This window comes from Carya illinoinensis, chromosome 5 (genome assembly GCF_018687715.1).
Source record: "Carya illinoinensis cultivar Pawnee chromosome 5, C.illinoinensisPawnee_v1, whole genome shotgun sequence".
Classification (NCBI taxonomy): domain Eukaryota; kingdom Viridiplantae; phylum Streptophyta; class Magnoliopsida; order Fagales; family Juglandaceae; genus Carya; species Carya illinoinensis.
The window spans coordinates 24,841,480-24,847,343 of NC_056756.1; positions in this window are offsets into that span (position 1 = coordinate 24,841,480).

A 5,864-nucleotide genomic window follows, 5' to 3' on the forward strand; every position below is an offset into this window, starting at 1 on the left:
AATAGATAGATTCTATAGTATCTATAAAATTCGAGAAAGTAACATTTGAACCTCATGAAGTATGACAGCATAACTGATGCATGATGCATAAATTAGTATGACAGAAGAGGTACCGCTTTCTTTTATCTCTAGTTTTACTTCAACTAGTTTTTTCCCTTTTTGTATATTGATGGCGTATCAGTCTTTTAAAACATAGGTTTTGCATAGCAACTCATTGAATTTACTTTAGGGAGATAGGGCCAATCTGCTGTATACCAACTATTGCTCATGTTACCAACATGGGATTTGTTATATCATCTATGTGGGCCCATTGAACAAAAAAAAAAGTGTTTTTTCATGTGGAAAGCTATATGGTTTGAAAGAATGAAATATGATCCAATGGCCCTGGAGCCTAATGGTGGTTCTCCTCCTATGAAAGATGGAGTCCTGGAGAAAGTAAATACAACATCCTTAAATCTATCTCCATTTCATTAAAACATTTATATTCAATCTTCATTTATAGTTTTTAATTCTCATTTGTAAATTACATGAAAAAGTTATTGTTATTTAGAAGATTTGAGGAATAAGCATCTTGGTGAGTTCTTTCATCCATTCTTATTACATATGTGAAGTAGACAAGCTGAAAATGTCAGATAAATCTACATTCAACCTCTTTTAGTCATATACACAAACAGTTGGCAAGCAAGTGGACATCAAACAAAACCTATATATATACACTAGTTACTTTTACCCTTAATTACAACAATTATAATGGACATCTAACCAAGAAAAATCCATATCAATAAGTTAGCCAATATTTCACAAGAAGAGTCTTCCTGGTGCTCCCAAATACCATCTCTATATATTTTGTTTGAAACCAAAAGAATAGAAAAGAAAATTATTAATAAGATTGTGTGTTCCATTACAAGCTCTTTTCTAAATTCATTGCTATGAATCTAAAGTTAAAATCATTTAAGTTTTCTTCTCTTCTTCAATGAGATTATATATAGAACCCCTTTTGTGAAGTAATTGAGTCGAACAAAACAAAGCTTAACTAGCAAATACAATATCATCCAAAATATCACCCATATAGTTCTGCGCTTCACACCAAATTCTCACAAACGTGCGCTTCACAATAGATTCTCACAAACGGCAGTACACAATCAATAGATAAATAAATGAAACAATAACCTTATGAAATCGTGAGGCTACTGCTTGGAGAAATGGTCGGGCTTGTAACGGCTTCGAAAAATCACAAGGGCGTGGAGAAATCGGAGATGAATATTGGTGGAGAAATCGTTAGGGCTTGAAGAGAGCTTGGAGATGAATATTGCTCCGAAATGTTTCTGATTTCTGAACGCCCGAATCAGTTTCACGTGTAATGCTGGCCCACGAATGTCTCGGTGGAAGTCTTATGTGTTGGGATGTGATTGGCGGGCTGTTATTTGAGTATAACCAGCCCGACCAGTCCTAAGGATTTCTCTTCTTGGAATCTTGCTTGGTGTCAACAAGCTTTTCAAGTCGTGTAACCAATTAATGATATGGTTAATGACTGGATGAGAGCCATAACTCCCATAGAATAAGCATCGGGATCAGAGCAACTAGCATACTAGTTTGATCCTTCCTTCTAGAGAGTTGCCACCATTGTAAAATACACAACTTCTAGGAAAGCCTCAACAATAAGACGAAGCCAAAGAGAGCAGGAAGATGTTCTCATCCTTCAGTAGCTAACCTCCCATTTTCAAACAAATGATCAACAAATTCTGCCATTGGAGAACTACGATAGCAAATGTATTTGGATACCAGGGGAATCCCACAGCCTTGCACAACAGCATCAACAAGTATTGCATTATGATAAAGCTTCAATCCAAAAACAGAAATTTTTGGAGATAAGATATGATTCCAAATACAAGCAGAATGAGGAAAGTTTTCAAATGGACTTCTCGTTAATTCCCAAGCAGACTTAACAACTAGTTTTCTGGAGGAAGATAGGATCCAAATTTTGAAATCATTTGTGTCTTTGATCATAACTTTGAACTCCAAAATAGAACCCTTCAATCAATTTCCACCCAACTGAGTGATAAGGTAGATATTAGGCCTTGTTGGTGACCAGATGTCTCTAATTTTTTAATTTTTCATTCAGAATGACTAACAAGAAAACCTCTTTAAAACATGGAGCCTTCCTTTACCTAGTTCTTAAACCAGAAAGTAATAGCATCATCACCAATTAGCCAAGTGTTATGCTCAAGAATGGAAGGCAAATGTGAATACACAGATTTACATAAAATGAAAATCATTAAACCCCTTCTCTCTCGCTACATGCTTGAAATGTACCATTCCTAGAGAGAGAGAGAGAGAGAGAGAAATGCTTTTACATCTTCTTAATTATAAGTGGATGGGCAAAGGAAAGGTTTTGTTTTAGGGTACCCTTGGGAACATATCTAGTGAAGACAGGATAGGACCTATAGCTTAGAGGATTATAATACATGGCTATGAACCATAGTATCAGGGTTCGAATCCCTCCTCTCCCATAATCGGCCGGAAAGGCATTTCCCCAGGGGATAGGAAAATCATGATCAGGATAGAGGACCCAAAGCTATGGAACATTGAAGACATCCCACAAATCCCTTAACCCAAGACCACCTTCTCCTATCTATTTGTAGATTTGTGCCCAAGATACCCATTTCATCTTTCCACTCCCTTCAAAGCCACACAAAAAAATACTTGAGGAAGCTTGATGAAGTTGATTAATAAAGCTTTTGGGATATTTATGCAAGAAAGGATGTGTATAGAAATGGATGACAATACACACTTTAGTAAAAACTAATTTTCCTCCAGATGAAAGTAGGCTCCAACATTGCAATAGTGAGCTTCTTAAAGTGAATTGGAGCTTAAGTAGGTAAAAGCGATTGAATCTTCCTAAACAAGTTGCAGAAGCTATAATTGCCTTCCTAGAATGAGACAATCCTATGCACCAAAAATGAACTCTTTCATGGATTGACTTGTAACACCCAAAACCTTTGATACTTCTTATTTAGGAAATATAGTATTACACTAGAATTGGGTTACATTTTTTAGAGAGTGAAATGGAGTTAGATACAAAACTAGGCCCAAGGCCACTAGACCTAAGCACACTACGCCAATGGAGAGCAAGCAAGCCCAAGCATTATGCTCACCAAGAGCCCATGGATACCTCACGGAATAAACCATCTAGGTTATGCAAACCCACTTGCACTACACCTCGAGTTGCAAGCACAAGTCTAGTTCCACTCCACTTACAAGTCATCTAACCCAACCATAACTCCTAAGGCAATCACAACTCCTCGGTTGATCATGACTCCAAGTCCCATTCGAACACCTCACTAAACCCCCTACACTAGAAGTTTCATCCCCCTCAGACTCCACACCTTCCAAATTGTATTTATAGGACCCTATGGAATGGCTTACACACTTTGCCACTGAAGTTGCACTGCAACCTTTCTTCACCAAACACACTCTACATCTCACTCATTCAGCCAATATACCCCAACCCTTTCATGACGTGCGCCACCTTTGTCAACAGTAAGTCTCCTTGTTCCCTACACCACCTCGCATACACATATGTGACGGGTTTAGCGACTACATGCCCAAGCACTCACATAGGTTCATGTCATGCAATCCATCAACCACCACCAACACCACCATTACAATACCATGCCTCCTAACCGCATACACTCTATCCCACGACTACTGAAGTTCATTGAAGCCATCCCTAACCAACCTTCAAGCCACACGAAACTAGGGTGACAAACCCTAACGCTCTTGGTTCCCCCACTCCCTTGGGTGTTTCCAGTTTTCTTTATGTAAATACTCTTTCCTTCACGATATACATTAAACTCATAAGCATGTCATGGCCTAATAGTATAAACCAGGCCTGAAAAATGAACTTATTGGTTTTTTATTTTCCCAAAACAGACTGAATCAACCAACTAGTGGGGAGAGAACCAATTGGATTAGTTCCGGCCAATTCATCTGTCTGTGGATCAATTTTGGACTTGCGATGATCTAGAAGTCCAATTTTAATTTACATCTAAGGAGTTATAAGATCTACAAACTATTTGGTAGCTAAGAAAAGGGAAGAAAATGAAATAACAACACAAATTCCAAATGGAAATTAAATTATAGCTCAACAAGGTCAAAGAATATATTCGAGATTCAGCCAAAAAGTTACGTAAATATTCAAAGTAACTTAGCATGGGAAGAATTGAGAGATGAGAAAGCGAGTGAGATGGGATGTGAGAAAAAGAGAGACGGCATTGAGGCGATGGGGTTGGAAAGTTGAGTTTCACCGGTGGACAACCAGACAATGGCGGGAGAGAGAATTGAGAGAGGTCTAAGGGATGACAGGTTAGGGCTTCCACACTAACCCAAAAATGACACCATTTGTCTTAAACCAACCATAGTCGTTTCAATTTTTTTCTAATAAACTGTTATAAAACTGTCATTTAACTTACTTAAATTAAAGCGGAATCATTTTCTATAACAATAAAATAAAAATATATATTATATCAATTGTTCGCCAGTTTGAACACGATTCAAACATAAACTGTAACAGCTCGCTAGAAATTCAATTGTGAAATTTCTATTAACTTTAGGAACCTCGTGAAAACCCCATAAGTTTTCACGAATCCATTAATCGTATAGGTTTTTGTCTAACTACATAGTTAGTGTTATTATTTACTATGGTATCAAAAGTGTGTTTTTGATTATTGGAGATAGTTAGAAGTGTCGAAATGTATTATGATTTGTGCCATTAGACTCGGAGGGTTATTTAAAGTCTTATGGCGCAATAACTTTTTTTCATATTTTCGGACAAAACGTTTGTTCAAAACTGTAGATATTATTGGATAAAAAGAAATATCTTGAGGTAATTTTCGTGAATATTATTGGGTAAAAATATTTTGAGTTGATTTTTATAGATATTATTGGATACAAATATCTTAAGTTGATTTTTTTTTGTAGATATTATTAGATAGAATATTATGAGATAATCTTTTATAGATATTTTGGGTAGGAGAAAACCACAATCAACTCTCAACTCCAGCCTTATCACCTCCCTTATCTCGTCCATAAATGTGTCCAGCCAGCACCCATGAACTTATCTTCAATTACACCTTCCAATAAAAGATTATCAAACACTCTCTCTCGGACAGCTTTTAGGAGATCTTTTGCACGCCCATTTCGAAGCTGTTGTAAGTGTTTTATCATAAAGTCTCCTTCATATAAGTTGTTCCTTTTTTAGTCTAGTTTACATGGATATCTTATTTGCCCCATTTGAAAATCATTTGGTCAGTCAAATATTGTATAAACTATAGAAAGGTCATTCTGGGAGATAAACTGGAGAATATGTTATAGTTTGAAGTTTTTGACCAAGCTAATGGATAGATATTGGTCCGAAATTTTTATGGAGTATTGTTAACATGTATATGTGACAATTGGTTGAGGATTTTTGCATGATTAAAGGTTTTGATGAAAGATTTTCTTAGATTTAGAAACTTAGAAACTGGAAGAAGAAAAACAGTTTCTGTTTTGAGAAAGTTTAACTCTTTGGTGGTCTAAACCTATTCTAATGACTTTAATAATTTTATGGGAGGATCCTAAGTATCTTATATACATGTTATATTATTATTTTGAAGATATTTGATGTTAGTTTCAAAGATATGAAATTTTATGCAAAGAGATATTCAAATAAGCCAAGGTGTGGATATTCTTGGCTGAATTTATGTTTTGGTTAATTTCTAACCATGTGATCTTGAATTAAAAGCTTATATATGTTTTAGGACATCTTTTTAAACCATGTGATGGTTTGGTTTGAAGATCATATATTTATAAGTTATAGATCAAGA